Below are 16,706 nucleotides of genomic sequence, written 5' to 3'. Positions count from 1 at the left end.
AAGTTGCATGAATTTAGAACCATGGAAACTATAAGAGCACAGAAACTGTGCTCTTCATAGCATCAAGTTTGGAATTTGTGCTGCTCAGTCTATTTTGCAATTGAGGATTTTTTTCCAGAAATGAAATTCCTGTAAAACTGCTCTCTGAATCTCTTTAGAAAAAAGAAAATATTCATAGCTTACAGAATTGTGGAAAACACAGCACAAAATGTTTTCTGGGGGTTTTATTGCTTTAAAAAAGTAGGAAGGAAAACTAGGTAATTTTCTTTTATTAAAATATATTTAATACCTATTTAAATGTTTATTTTAAAAAGAGAATCCCAGATTACATTGTACAAATATATGTAACTCACAAATGATCTCCTAAGAGTTATTAAAACACAAAATCTCCAAATGGTTTATTTTAGGACTGGGATTTATTCAGCCCCTTATTTCCTTTCTTCACTGGCGAAACTATGGTTATGTGGACTTTGTTCTTGAATGTCAATTTTAACAGTGTTTCTATCCTTTACTTAGCAAGAATTGGGTCTTCATTAATATTTAATAATAATAATAACATTAAAAATATATTTGCTTTTCTCTTTATTTAATTTTGGGGAGCACAATCAAGTTTTCACTACAAGAGGGAAGTGGTTTAGCTCATTACTTAAGATGACTTTGGAGTCAGGCAGACTTGAGTTCAGAATCTAGTTCCATCTGTTATCAGTTAGATAATCTTCAGTAAGTATTAAATTGTTGTATGGTAATAAACCTTAGTTGAGCTATACATAAAATAGAGATGCTATGACCTTCTTCAAAGCGTGTTGGCGCATGTATGTAACAACTTTAGGGCAATGCTTGGCATCTAGGAAGGGTACTGAAACAAACATAAACCAACAATGCAACAACAATTAACATTAATGTCAAGTGTGTTTTGAAAGAAATTTCAAAGAGGTTTTTTTAACCTGAATTTGGTCCAAAAAGTAGATTAATGTGCCTCATAATCTCTATTTATTAATGTAAAGATTATTATATTTGGCTCATCAAATGAAACATCTATCTTTAGAGAAGAAAGATAGGATTGAATACTGATTCAAAACCATCCATGTCAACACACATGTTAATAGTTGAGGCCAATTAGCTAGAAGCCATCGTGGTCACATCACAAAAACAAAGACTTCTGCTGAAAACAGTGGTGCTATTGAAGTATTCCATCTAAGTGTTACATGTGTTAATATTCTATTTAAATTTGGCCCTTTCTCCTTGTAAAAACAGAAGTTCCTTTTGGACAGGGACCAGGGATAACAATTGGAAGTCTATGAATGCTTTCTATTTTGAGGAACTTCAATTAGGCTTTTGTGGTATTAGTGATGATGGTAATGATACACATGTAGGAACTATTTATTCATCCCCCCACCCTCCACAACCCCCATCAAAGGTTCTTGGTTTATTTAGTTGTGTCCATATACAGATACACATCCACCAATCATATGTGAAAGGAAGGACTTGGTGAGGATAACCAAGGGACCTAAATTCCCTTAGCACCTGAGTTAGGATTTAGAGTGAAGGTCAGATCATGTCATAATTCTCTGGCTCTGATTCACGTTACTGATGGATCGTTCGGTTGTGTGGGGCCACATCTCATAGAACAAATAAATTCTGAAGTAAAGAAACCTCAATTTGAGTTGTATACTTTTCACTTAGTGATTAGGTGATGCTGGATACAGGTAGACAATCTGAACTTTAACCTGAGGTTGATTATAAATGATATAACATAAATTAACATAATATAATATAATACAATATAACATAATATATAATATCTTCTCTACCTATATGCTTGTGAGATTTAAAGTATCAAAAGTCCTTTGTAACTTGTAAAATAAAGTATTGAACACATTAATTCCTGTGAAAAATGCCTTTGCTTACTAATTATGAAAGAAATAAAACAAATAATTGACGGTGCACAGAGGAAACACCTGAAGCTACAAATTGGTTGAAATGTAATTGTGATTGCCCCCAAATCAGATCAACAGCATTAAATTTCATACAGATAGTTCATTTTTATCAAATGCTCATCTGCTGGGTTAAATTCATTTCAGCTTCCATATTAATGAAACCTGAGTGTTTCTCTAAAGAACAAAAACCATGCTTAGCTGGGAAATAACATGGTATAGTGGAATGAAAATGGGCTAAACAGCAGTCAGAATTCCAACTGTCTCAAGAGCCAAAGAGTTAACGTGAATCCACTGGTGGGGAAGGGGCTTGGGGTGTTGATGTGGCACATGCTGAAGAACACAATACCCACCCAGAGGAATACCTATCACTCAACTCCAGATGTGTCTACCATGAAGAGATGTGGGCCTAGCGATGCCAGATTTTCTTATTTTCTAAGAGGAGGGAGATACCGAGATATTTTTTGAAATGTCAAAATTATAAAATTTTGGACAAAAGAGTGTTTTTTAAAATATTGTGCTGGAAACATATATTTTTGCTTACAAACACTTGACATATGTTTATAAACACTTCCCTGAGCTGGGTCCAGTCCACAACGCTTCAGGTTTTAACCACTGTGCTATAAAATCAGATAGCTCTTACTTCAGTCTTTGCTCCAAACTCACTAACTGAATGGCTTTGGCTAAGAATTTAACTTACTCAACTTCATTTTCCTCTTGCAAAGTGGGAAGAACAATGCCTCTGTTTGTGAGGACTGAAAAAATGGACATGGGTGAAAACAGTATAAGAAATACATAAGAGGTACTCAAAGAATTTAGCTCTTTTTCTGGATAACTTTGAAAAGTAAGTTGTAAAAGTAAGTTTTCTTTTTATTCTTGTTATATTCAGACCATGTCAGATATTCCTGTTATTAAGAGGGTCAAGGCTGTCTCATTTGTTCCTGGAATAAATTGGTTTACTTGAATTATAAAGGAAACTCGATACTACGGATGTCCTCAATTCTTCTAAAGAATAGAGTCAGCATCAAGTCTGAAAAAAAATTTCAGATTGACCCAAGAGAGAGTGCTTCTTTGCAAAATGTCTCCTGAACAAAATGCTTTTCTACTATTTCATCAGCTACTCTCTGTCATAAAGATCCTTTCGTTAGAAAAACAGCATTTGAGGACATCAAGAATGTGGTTAGCAGTGGCACCACGTGAACTGAGAACAGATCAATTCCGCTTAGATTACAGTTGACTATACAGCCAAAGATCAAAGCAAGATGTTTCAAAGCAAGAAGATTATACAAAATAAATTTAGACAGTTAATGTTTTCAAGCCCTACAAATGTTAGTGAAAGTGCAGAAAGCAAATAGCCAGGGACTGGCTAGAAATATTAATCTTGTCTCTTTACTACCTTCCAGGGGTCTTGGCTAAGCCATTTAGGTTTGATTTCAAAAACTGTAAATAGAGTGAAAAGAGAAAAATATAAAATAATACACCACACTTAAAAGAGATTGGACAATGTGTGTAGCTAAACCTGTCCAGATGAGAGCATTCATGTGAACTGGGCATGTTTAAGCATGCATTTAGAGACTGGGCTCTTTTCAATCTATAGAGGAAAAAAACCTGAAGGTCTACAGTGGTAGAAGAATCAATTTCCCTTGTTGCAGGCTGATATTTTCCTCTGTGGAGGCTGGAACCCTGTGGAGCCTGTGGAGCCTGGAATGTGGACAATCTAGCTAAGAAGAGAGCGAGATGGCTAAAATGCTCCTTCTATGTAAAATTAACTAGGAGTAAGGGGGTCCTTGTTAATTCGGTTTTTAAAAGCTAGGGTTTATTTTTAATGATTGCTAATGTTTCAGGCATCTAGCTCAAAATACTATAAATTCTAAACTTTGTAGGCACTTTTATTAAATGAAGTGCTTTTAAAATAAAACTAAGTCATAATTCAAATGTTCTCCTTACTACAACAAAGAATCATATATTCTCTGAAATACAAATTCCCCTTTATGGTTAATTAGCAACCACTTAAATTCCTACTTAAGAGATGCAGGAGACAAAGACTAAGCCTGTGGAGTAGGAGGAATTCCTTCCTGGGGTCTAGGTAACCCTAGCAGAGCAGACAACGGAGAAACTCCAGTAATTCCAGAGTTCCCATTTTCACAATCTGAATTATCTAGGAAATTCGTAAGAAGGCAAGTTTGGGATCTATACTATCTTCAAAACACTTAAGTCCCTTTCTCTGTCTCCTCAGTGCCAATTAGCAGAATTACCATCTTGAGAATTCATGTGAATTCAGTGTGTTTATTTTTAATATAAATTGGTTATTGTTATATATAAAATTATTGTCTTGCTATTCTTTTAATAGCTTGCTGGTAGAATGACACAATATCCTAGACTTTACAGACTGGGACTCATTTAAAATATTCTGTCTAGCTCTTTTCATCAGTATAATTGCATCTAAAAAAAACATTTTTTGTTTTGGAAAATATGTTCAAATTAGGTATATCTGACCTATGAAGAGTTTACAGGCCTTAAATATGGGTCAGTAAGGACTAGAGAAGCCATTCATTTTTGGAAGGTACCTCTCCATGAATGCTTATTTTTGGAAGGTACCTCTCTCCAAGAAATGCTGCACAAGAAAGAGCCAGATAAGGCATGTGGGTGAGAAACACTTGCTTGGTTTACATTTTCATCGTGGTTATACTGGGTAGCATTTTCCAAGGAAACATTTCCAGTTTGGATCAGAAGGCAGGTTGACAATATCACCCTCTTTTCTGAAGCACATGCTCACAAGGCTTTTTTAGAGTCATAATGACCTCAGCAAAATTTCCTTCTTGAAAATAATACCAATGAATTGTTTTCTGACCAGACAGTGTCAGCTAAACTTAGCCAGATTTGGTTTTCCATCTATATTTTAACTGCAGTTGACTCTAGAATTTCAAGCAGTGCAGTGAGTGATCTTGATTTAGATGCCAAACAAAGACAGGGAACAAAGACTTTTTCCTCTTACTTAAATTTCAATGTATCAGCAGGTCAGGCACCTATAGAGATGGCTGTTCCCAATGATTTCAAGATATTTCTTTGTATTTGCCAAGCATACCCCTTCTCCTCCAGGTCACTCTTTTTATATTTGATTTCAAAACTTCCATGAAAGCAAGATTTTTCCTCAATTCATCTTCTGAGTAAGGTTATTGCCTCCATTACTGTTTCAGCCTCATTTTTGGATATAGATATGAAGGAATGATTTATTTATGATTAGAGAATTTAGTAAAGTGGATTTCTAGAATAGCAAAATAGCTTTGAGTGTGTATCATATAATTTGATGCTAATAATAATTAAATTACTAATTTATTTTAATAAGTTATAGTGAATCCAAAGGTATTCCCTTGTCTCATTATTTCTGACTTGCAATTCAGTTTTGAAAGGGAATAAATGAAGCCACAGAAATATTCACAGCCTTTCTTATTTATGTCATAGTATGTAGTGAACAATTTTTAACGATGGATTTTTTTAAATATTGTGATTTGTCATTTAAGAATTTGGCTTTCCTTTATGAACATCCTAAAATCCTGAGAATATCACATATATGAATACAATCATTTTGTTTTCACAGCCAAAGTACAAGAATGAGAGTCACAGTCTGAAGACCTGCTAGAAAACAGAGGTCCTTCAGGGGAGCACCCATTTATTCGTTCAGTCAACCACTGTTTATTGAGCACATATGTCGTGCCAAGGCTTTCGTTATTAATTGACAGTTTCATTTTCTGCCCTCACAGAGTTTACAATCTAGTGAAGGGCAGGGAAGATCAAGTGAGCAAATAAATAGCTCTATAATTACAACTTTGATAAATGCTACAAAGGAAACAGAGGGTATGAAGAGTAATAGTGGAGATATACTTAAGGAAACCTCTTCAAGGAGTTATATTTAAAGCTCAAACTTAAAGTATAAGAAGAATCCAACCATTCGTATTTTAAAAAGGGAAGAGTCAGATGACTGGGCTTTCATTTAAAAACTATATACCAGTTTAAGAAACATACAGATGCCAAAAATATATCTTAGTTTAGTCTGAGAAGTCATGTGACAGCTAAGGTATGTTGTTTAAATGTTTTTATGAAGAATTTAAGTTGGTCACTGAGGTTAAGACTACAGGATGCCACTGCTATACTGAGGAAGAATAACATGAATCTGGAAGAGATTTGTTTTTGTTTTTTTAATTGCCGCTCATGCATGCGCCTGGTGAAATTCCTAGCAATTCAAACAGGGATTTCACTGACTTGAGCTTAAAACTCATTCATTATCAGCAGACAAGAGATGACCGAGGTTAATTTAATACCCACTGTGAGATGCAGTGGCAGGTCAGAATAAAAGATCTCCTATTTCCTGAAAATCATGCTTGACTCGCAGCTACTGAAAATCAAGCAGGAGCTACCTGTATTTAAAAGCAAAATGTGAAGACCCCAAAGTGGGGGAAAATATCTTGAGTCATCAAGAAAAATGCACACAGAGATTAAAAATTTACTAGAGACATATTTCATTGACATGGAAAGATGGCCACCTTATATAAAATAAAAAAACTATAAAACAATGCTTAGAGTATGGTCCCATTTATGAAATGGTGTATCTGAGTGTGTTTATACTGGCAGATAGAAAAAAATCTAGAAGGAAATATTTCAAAGTACTAACAGTAATTATTTCTTGATGGTAGGCTTATGGGGGATTTTCTTATACATTTCTGCTTTATCCTTTCTTTTCCAACAATTTGGATATATGTTTCAAATGTAAAATAAGAGAGCCTTTAAAAGAAAATTTAATTGTATTGGTGAATATTGATTTAAAGCAGAATGCCTTTAATATGACAGATGTCACTTGTACTGCAAGCTAATTAATTATAAAGGATACTTCACAAATGTGAAATGATAGTTCAGATGGCATGATTTACTCTTTGGCCAGTGCTGAATTACCAAACAGTTGGACAAAGTACGTGCCTACAGTGTTAGCAAAGAAAGGGAGACATCAAAAAACTACAATATTTTGGAGAAAAGTATTTGATTTTTGATACTTCAGAAAAGTATAAAAGTATTTGTCCAGGAAATATCAGAAAGTTGTTAAACTGATGTACACTTATTTATGAGTTAATATCATTTTAATTTTTAAGAACATGTAGGTAGAGAGATGCTTAGGACATACAGGTAGGAGGTATGGGCTAAGTTTCTTCAAGGTCCAGGACCTATAGAAATTAATTTGGTCCTAAGCACAGGAAAAAAAACTGTGCTACCCCCCAACTTTATGTCATTAAAAATAAAAATAATACTTAGGTATAAAATAAGTGCACATCAGTCCAACAAAGTTCCAAGTTTTCCCCAAATGCTTCATGCTTTTATGAAATATCATGAATCCCAGATTTTCTCCAAAATAATTTTTGTGTCTACCTTGTTTTTGGCTGATAACTGAAGAATGAATTTAATCTATGTGGCAATCCAATATGATCAAAGAACAAATCATATCCAAATAAATGTCCAAATAAAAATGAACTACATTTAATGCAGAGTTTACTATATTTGATATTTTAAAATTCAAATCGGCAAGATAATTTGCTAAATTTTCTAATACGGCAGATTTGAGCTCATGTGAGTTGGAATTAGGGCCCAACTAGGCTATTTACCAAACCCAAACTTGAACAAGTCTAATCTCCCGAGCCTCTTTCCACTAATGTAAAATAATTATGATGACACAAGCTTTACTGGCATGACAGAATTTTGGGGAATATAAGATGACAAATAAAGAACGTAAAATGACTTTAAGAACTACAAAAGATTATATTAAGATAAGGTGTAATGATGGTGCTAATTACAACTATATTGTTTTCGTCATTAACTATTGCACATGTGTATAGCTTATATACCCCCCACAAGGAAATTCTACGTTCCTAGATATGCGAATTGTGCTAGTCATATAAGAGCTCTACAAATAGTTGTTTTTCAACTGATTAATTCATCATGTCTGAAAACACATTTTCACTTGGTAAAATAACATTTGGGATGTGCAAACAGGGGGAACTGTAACTGACCTCTCAGAGTAACACCCAAGTATACATCCAGTTTATTTATTTCAGTAAAAAACAATTAAGTAATTTCTGTTAAAACTTCCAAGATAAATTTTGTTTTCTTTTTGGTTCCAACTATGGAAAACAAAGCATTAATCTTTTTATGAAACCATGAAAAATGTAGAAAACAGATTTGACCTCCAGCTATTTTCTAAGTTCCCCTGATGGAGACTTGAAGCATGTACATAAGACTGAAATATGTTCTGAAGTCACTTGAAGAAATAAGGAACATCCTATCACAAAGTGAGAAATTAGATAATATGTGTTTTATCCCAATTAAAACAAGTTTTACAAAAGTTTAAATGCCAGTGAAAATGTTTAATATTGCAATAAGAATGGCATTTTCAAGATAGTATTTGAGAAAAAGGTAATTAATTAATTTGCTTGTTGTTAAATAGCGCATTTAAATAATCAAATGTATGTATCTTCCATATATTTTGTTTTTTCTGACATCAAATTGATGGCTCTTGAACTATTGATATTTTGTATCTAGACCCCACTAAACCCCGTTTCATTTTTTAAAATTATCCATACAAAGGGAAAAATGTTAATACGGCTGTTAGGCACCACATTCCATAAAGTTGCTGAGAAAGGAGTCTTATGAAGAGGACAATGTTCAGGTCCCTGCATCCTGACAAGATAACATACACGTTTCTCCAAGCATACGGTCAATTGATTTCTTTAAAAATATTCAGATTCTGTAATTTAGAAGCCCATTACAACATGGAGTCTTACCGTTGCAGGTCTAGCAGTACCTGATGTTAAACAACTAAAGCACACTCTTAAATGGACAATTTACTCTAGAAAAAGCCAGTAAAGTTCTTGAGAAAGAATTTAGCCTGTTCAAAATAAATGCATGTCTATGGCATACTTTTGGAGGTTTTGAAGAAGGATGCACTGCCTTATCTGGTTATCCAGTTGACAGTTCAAATTTCCTATCAGGAAGTTTTACATTGTGTATTTCTAATCTTCATTCTTTCTAATGAAGTTGAAGCCCAGTGACCATATTTTAGGCTCCAAAAAATGTCAGTAAGCAATGTCCAGCTCTTTGAAGTAAATGATCATCATCTCTTAGTTTCACTTCTCCCAATAAAATAATCCTAATTTCCTTATCCTTTCTTAGAGGGTTCAACTTGTAGTCCTTTAAAAACAGTTCACTTTTCTGTGACCCCTCAGCAAAGGTCATATAATCGTCTCAAGTTGTAGGATCAAAAACTAGACCCTTATTTCCATCAGGGTCTGACCACACAGCTGAAACTCACTGCTGAGAGTCAGTTCTATGTCCATGACTCAGAGTGATTTGCCTCTGCTCAAACTGTACCAACTTCACCTATAAAACCACATCCCAATGAAAACTCGAAACAAAGGAAATAAAACAAAGCCCAAGGTAACTGTTTTCAGTGCATGAAATACAATGCAACTGCAACTACAACATGTCTTAATTTTTTAAAGCTTACTGAAACTTTAATTTTTGCCAGTCAAAAGTTATCATTAACGATTCAGGATGCAGAGTGTTATAAAATTTTTGTTATGACATACAAGCCCAGTACCCCTTTCCCTGCTCTACTTTATGTAGTTGTGATAATAAGGCCTATGGTAGCATGACTTGATGGAGCTGTGAATCTATATAATATATGACATGCCATGAGCACATTAAATCCATTCTTCCTATTAAGTTACTGAAGAGCCTTCCCATATATAAACCAAACCGGACATTTATTCTCGGAGAAGTTAAACTATAAACCTGATTCAAATACATGTAAAGATTGTAAATGAAGGGGAGCAGTGTGTAAAATAAAATGCAGGATTAGAACAAACGTTTTTTTTTACATTTAAAAAATGTTTGCCCTGACAATGATATTGTTAGAGAAGAGAGAGATGGATAAAAAATAGTCCATATGATAAATGTAATGTTACTAACACAGTTTTACCTGCAAGGATTTTTCTGGCTTTAATTCAATGAAATTTCTATTATCCTGGGTGGTAATGGAGCCCTGTACCCTACTCATCTCAGGCGTCCTTAGTATCCTGAGTTGCCTTAAAGCTGTGACATAATAAAAGGTCAAGCAGATCACACTAAGCATTTGTGAACTACAATAGCCCCCCATTTTGCCTGCAAGCCACACATTCTCACCCTAAGCTTTGCTCACTCTCTTGTTTCATTTCATTGTATAAGCAGGTTAATTTGGAGATGGCTAAGGTACTTGGGAACACCTAGATTTTCAAAACAGTCCCACTTTCCTACTTAACCACCTAAAGAAGTAGACCCATAACACAACATTTGAGGGAACTGTAAAATGGTGTCTGGATACTGAAGGAATAAGCAGCACTATTAAAAAAATGAATGCATTTCACCTTCCAACTCATCTGTGCTTCCTGGGACACAGGTACAAACATGAAACGCTTGGGGTAGAATTTCAAGAAAACTGATTTGTTTCAACATTCATTTGGCAAGATGCTAGACACAAAATAATACCACAAGCCACCTCCCTTTCCTATCATTGTAAATTCAGGGCTCTCAAATCACCCCCCACAAACCCAATTAAAAATAAAGAAAAGAGGCAGGCTATGAATTCACATCCAGTGCTTTGATACAGATTGTCCTAATTGGTCACAATGAAACTAAGGGACAATAACAAGAATAAATCTTGCATTAATCCAAATGAAGCCAATGAATAATAATACAAACCAGAAGCACAGTTTCAAAAATATGCAATTACCTCCAAGCATGCAAGGTCATTTGTAACCCATAAAAATGATTGCAAAGCACACTCTGCATATAAATATGTTTCATAAATGCTAAGTAACGTGTATGTATCATATGCATATCCATAGGGTATCCATTTGTATGTTCACAATCAAATCTATGTACTAAAAATGAAACTCTATCTGGCAAATGGTTTCTCAGCAAGAGTACATCGGAATATGAAATAAAATGCTAAATTCTGGGGCTACCTTTTCTTAGCAATGAGGGAAATAAGCAAAATCACCTTATAATTAGGCCGGAAAGCTTAGGAAGCACCAAATGTGTTTTTGAGGAAGGCCCAACCCTGTATGTGAGAGCCGCAAATTAAATGATTCCCTTCAATAACATCCATTTCTTGTCAGCTCTTTTTCCACCCCCTGATTCTGTTGCTAAGCTTGGAAGGAAAGGAACCAAGTGGCTCAGTCTGCATTCTGAGCCAGTTCAGGATAAAATCACAACACCATTTTTTTTTTTTTTTAACACAAGCAGATGCCTTCTTACTTCTCTCTTCCTGGCAACCTTCCTCTCTCCCATCCCCATCACTGTCTCCACACCTTCCTCTCCTTCTCTGAGGGAGTCATTGTTCAAGTGCAGGCCACAAATGTATACACAGGTCATTTAATAGCCAGCTAAACCAAGAAGATAACCCCGCTCTCTGCTACTTACCATGCTGAGACGCGGAGAAGCTGTTGAAAGGAGGGAGAGATGCAAACTGAATCCATTTTCCTTGTGACCGAGTCGGATGCAGCCTCCGAACCCAACATCAGCAGCGGCTGCTGGGATTTTTTTCCTTCACTCTCTGGTTGGCGACGGTGCGAATAGGAACCACCCTTCCAGCCTCACTAGAGTATCAGCAGTCGAGGCGGCAGAAGCAGCAGCATCACCACAAGGCCTCCTCCCTCTCGGAGGATGGGGTGAGCTCAGAAGCAGCCAGGAACTTGCAGCAGATACCTCCTCTGGCTCCTCCTCTCCTGCCCCCTCCTCCAAAGCCCCACCCCTGCTGCGGTAGAGGCTGCCAGCCCTGGCTGCTGCTGGTTGTCATGGCAACGACCAATGGTAAGCCACCAGACTAAGAGGGAGGCGAGATGGGTGAAAGGAGCTGCAGGGGTTGGAGGGGAGTGAATTTGCGCTGCTGCTCTCTGGGATGCTCTTGGTCTCTCCTACCCTGGACTCCAGGTCTTTAAAAATGGGGTAAGGGTGTATAGCCATGGGAAGAGAATATTTCAATTTTATTGAAGTCTAGACTGAATCATACAAAACAGCTTAGCTATTTTTTCATTTTCTATGGTTTTCCAATAAAATGTATTAAATTTGCAATCAGAAAAAATAATAACAAATATGGAGAAAGTTATATAATGTAATAGGAGATTATTATCACTCCAAATATGTTTGTTCTTTATAGCATCTTTTACTCAAAGCCACTCAAGGTTGTTAACAAGGAAAATGGGTGGCTGGACTTTGCAATTAAAAGAGTCTGTTTGATTCCTTGGCACTACTCTGCTTGTTCTTCTCAGGTGAGTCATTGTTTTTCCAGCTCCCCCTCTGAAGAGGATCTGGAGTTGTTTGGCACTCCCCTGTGGAAAAGGAAGTTGGAACAGAGGAATCAGAAATTCCTTGAGCAACCACGGCTCTCAGTTGGTGGATAGTTTCAAACCTTTTTAGTGTCAGACTCCTGGAGTGTTCAATATCCTGCAGGAAATTCCATGATATTTCAAGGATGCCCTTTTGGAGGTCCCAAGTTAGCTGGTGGTCTGGGTGGTGAGTAGGAAAAAAAGGATGTGAAATCAGCAGTGCTGAGTTCTAGATGAATTGTTTCTAACTATACATTATAAATGACACTAGTATTTATCTCAGGCAGTAGTTGTAAAGATTGAATGAGATAATGCACTAAAAGCACTTTGCATGTAGTAAGCATATAATAAATGTTTACTCTTATTGCTATTATTAGTAGTGGTGGTAGTACATTGTAGCCACTTCTTGATCCAAGGGATTGAAGGAATAGAGTGGCAATTTCAGACACGGGAAAAAATTAAGGTGAGAAAACACTTAATACATGATAGCTGTGATGATGATGATGATGAAGAAGAAGATGATGGTGACAATGATGATGATGACAAAAACAGCGAGGCCCTAAGAGATTAAAAGTTCTCTAAAATGTGACAATTAAGGACGTTGTAAGCCTTAAAGGAGTTAAATAAATTTCCCAAATCCACACGGCTAATACATGGCAGAGCCAGAATTAAAACTCTGATGCTTCTAACACTAGCATTTGCTCTCCTAACCATTACATTTTCTGCTACTCCTCCATGGAATGGAGATACTCTTGTTCTTAATCCATAGGGTTATTTACAGATTCAAATAGGATTAGTACAAATTTCAGAGTCAGACAGCCTGGGCTCGACTGACTTTAGATATGATTTGGGACATGTTAATTAACTTTCCTGAACCTATGTTTCTTCATCTGTGAAATGGAAATAATTGTAGAACCTCATCGTGAGAATCAAATAGGATGATGCATGTAGAGCATGAGCACAATGTCTAGCACAAAGTGCTAGCTAAGATTCTTTGTTACTCATTCTCAAGTAATTAATTTTAAAATGTGAGAGGACATTTTCCTGCTTGGGTTCACACTTAATGTCAGGGCCTTATTCTAGCAAAACTGATTGGAAGGCAATTAGGTGGTTGAGGAAAGGGTTGCAACTCATCCTCCACACTTGGCATTGCCTCCGGGTCCTCTCCAGGGGAGAGCCTGCATCCTGCTCTGTGCAGCTAGGGGCCTCTCCCTCCCCCAGAACCTAGACAGTCAGTCTACACACACTTGCACGTCAGCAGCACGTGAGTGTAGCTGTGTAGCATAAAGGAATGCGTTGTGATAGTCTAGCTTTTGTATTCTCTGTATTTCATCTTCTGCTGTCTCCACAAAAATGGTCATGTAAAGTAAGCAGAGATGAAAGCTGCAGGTGGTAGAAACTCAGACGTGCTTAGGTGTTGGAATCCTCTCCACCAGCCTTGTGAGGAAGCCTTTTATCTTGAGCACCAAGAGCTGATTTTGTTGGGGTGAGTGATTCTAGTTTTCTCTCCTCCTATCAACACAGAGGCAATAGGAAGGGAAAAGTGTTTGGTGTTCCCTATTTAAACAATTCCCTAATTTAACCATTCAAATAGTACTCTTCCTTTTTTTTGGGGGGGGGGGCTATATCCATGCAGCACTGTTACCGTTATTTAATAATATTTTCCTTTAGATATTTAATTGTGTGGTATTTATTTTTATTTACTTTAATTATTTGTTATTTATTTACTTTAAAAGGAAATTTGTCTCTGGCTTTGGCAAAACATTAATAAAATTAGGCATGGTAAACAGAATGTTCCCAGAGAAAGGAACTTAATGTAAAACAATATATATATATATTTTTTTAGTTAAACAAAGACTTCAACTTCACTTGTAATAATTCTTAGTTAAAAAAAAGAAAAAAAAAAAAAAGAAAATTTAAAATTTCATTCCTTCTCTCCATTGCCATTTCCTGTTACTGTGCTCTATGTTCCCATGGTATCTATTATGTTTTAATATACTATGTTATTTATTTATACTTTAAAATTTTTATCTGTTTCTCCCCACTAGAATGTTAGCTATGAAAGGGTAGAGATATTTGTTTGTTTGTTTATTTGTGAACAGTACCTGACCCATATTAGATGCTCAATAAATATTTGTTGAATGAACAAACCAGTAAATAAATGAAATATCAAACAACTTCTGCATTGAATCATGGCTAAATAAGTTATTATTATAACATTATTTTTCCAGTTATCTATTTCTGATATTTCTAAAAATTAGAAAGAAATTATAATAATTATCTTTTCAGCATACATGCATATTAGCATAATGTGTATCTATTACATATTTTTTAAGTATATAGTTATTAAAATGGAAATGTTTGCCCATACATATTCAGAGTCACCTAGTATACTGCTGGTAGTCTTTGAGAAACACTGATTTTGTTTCAAGAGCACCTTCTCCATATGTTAGCATCTACTAACTGTGGCCAGACTGTCTACCCCTCCTGAGATCTCTCCAACTTTGACTTCTGAATTCTACGAGATGTCTGAAAAAGTACAGGGTGTGTGTGTCTTGGCTCCAAAAGCAGCATTAAATTTTCAGGAGGAACCACAGCATAATGGGAGGAAGCTGCAAAGTGTGGGCTCTGGAGACAGACTACCTGGATTGAGTCCCCACTTCACCATTTTTTTTTTTTTTCTGAGTGACCTTGGGCAAGTGCTTAATTTCTCTGTACCCCTGTTTCTTTTGAAGATCAAAGTTCATGTGTACAAAGAGTCAAGAAGCATTTCGCATGTAATAAATAAGTAATGTTAGCTAATATTATTATTAACATAATTCTTAATAACCATGGTTATGCATAGCACATTTTTCTAGGTGTTTACAGAATACTCAGATCACGCCAAGCTATTCTAAGAACTTGCTGTTATGACTGCAGACCAGCTACCAGCAGACTATGAGGAATTCTGTAAATGTTTACCTCAGAGATAGGCCAATGTCCTTATTTCCCCCCCAAAAGGGACAAAAAGCTAGGGGTCACAGAAGTGACTGTTGTTTATTCCCTGTCTATTCTGTAAGAGGTTATTAACATATTGTCTATGTACAGAAAACATTAAATGTAAGTAGCCAGGATCTTCTTGAGGTCATTAAGGATAAGGATATCATTCTGACCTCACTGCATGTCCTTTACCAATACTACCAGGAAGCAAGTATATTGGAACTCTGCCATGAACTCTACAGTCCTATGGCCAACCATCTTATGGATGACTCTACTTAGCAGGCGGACACTTCTGCCTTTGCTCACCCTGTATCCTCTGGAAGTCCCTTCCCTGCCCTAATTCTTCAGCCTTCAAGATTTATCCATCACCTCCTTCAAGGACTCTTCACTGATACCAGGATTAGCATTAGATTAGCATTAGAAATGAGATTCCCATTGTCGTTGTCCCTTGTCACATCTTTATTACTATGCTCATGATGTTGAATGGTAAATATTTTTTTGTCTTTCACTCCTATTTGATTGAGGCCAGCAGTACCATTCATTCATTTGTTTACTGATACATTAATGCTGTACTAGGTACCAGGGACACAGCTGTGCATAAGATGATGTGAACACTCTTTTCAAAAAAAAGTTTATAATCTAAAATGAAAGAGACACTACAAAATTTCTTAAAATAAATGATGAGGGCTATAACAGAGAACTACAGGAAGCTCTGAGAGCATATAAAGAGAGAACATAACTGAGTTTGAGAGCCTCGGAAGACATTCTTGGAGGAATTGTGGAGTAGGGTGCGGGCAGATGGCTTCAGACAAAGAGAGGGAAATGTATGCTGGTCTGAGGTGTGGAAAACAGGCATGTTATTCAGTTTTTGTTTCATGCTAGTACCTAGCACAGTACCTGTGCACATCATGTGCCACATATGTGTTTGTTGAAAGAATCAGCCTCCTTTCCCCCCTAACACATAGACACACAGTTCTTTCCTCTAGGTTTTCCTTCTGTTAATTTATTTGAGGGATTAGAGTTTGTCAGTAGCTAAGGAGCTGACAGGCTATGTGGGATGAGAAAGCATGAAGAGAGGCCAAAGGATTCATTGTTGTTCTCATAGTAGAAAAAGAGGTGTAATGCTAACAGTGACCACTGCTCCATTGCAGATTTATTAATAAGGTTTACTCGATAAGACAACCTTTGCTCTGATGCTGAAATGAGAAGCAGTTTTTTCCTTTCTGGTTCTGGGCAGCTGTTATTACCCAAAGGCAGACAACACATGTGCTTAGGTTACCAGAAAATCAGGGACACCAAAGAAATGGGAAAAGTTCCATTTCAATGAATTTTTCCAAAATTTTGTAATCAGAAAATCTATAAATAATTGGGAGATTGGGATTGACAT

General features: G+C 36.1%; 1 protein-coding gene across 2 annotated transcripts in view; it reads right to left on the bottom strand.

The window, feature by feature from the left end:
* The window catches only part of JAKMIP2 (janus kinase and microtubule interacting protein 2), a 169,573-nt gene extending 158,013 nt beyond the window's left edge, over positions 1–11,560 (bottom strand). For both annotated transcript variants that reach the window (XM_060006863.1, XM_060006864.1), the window contains exon 1: positions 11,436–11,560. The gene's annotated coding sequence lies outside the window, so the exon portion shown is untranslated. The remainder of the gene's footprint in view (positions 1–11,435) is intronic.
* Positions 11,561–16,706: the final 5,146 nt, after the last annotated feature.

This window comes from Delphinus delphis, chromosome 3, assembly GCF_949987515.2.
Source record: "Delphinus delphis chromosome 3, mDelDel1.2, whole genome shotgun sequence".
Taxonomy (NCBI): Eukaryota; Metazoa; Chordata; class Mammalia; order Artiodactyla; family Delphinidae; genus Delphinus; species Delphinus delphis.
The sequence above is the reverse complement of the archived record's forward strand: the minus strand, read 5'-3'. Positions and strand labels throughout refer to the sequence as shown.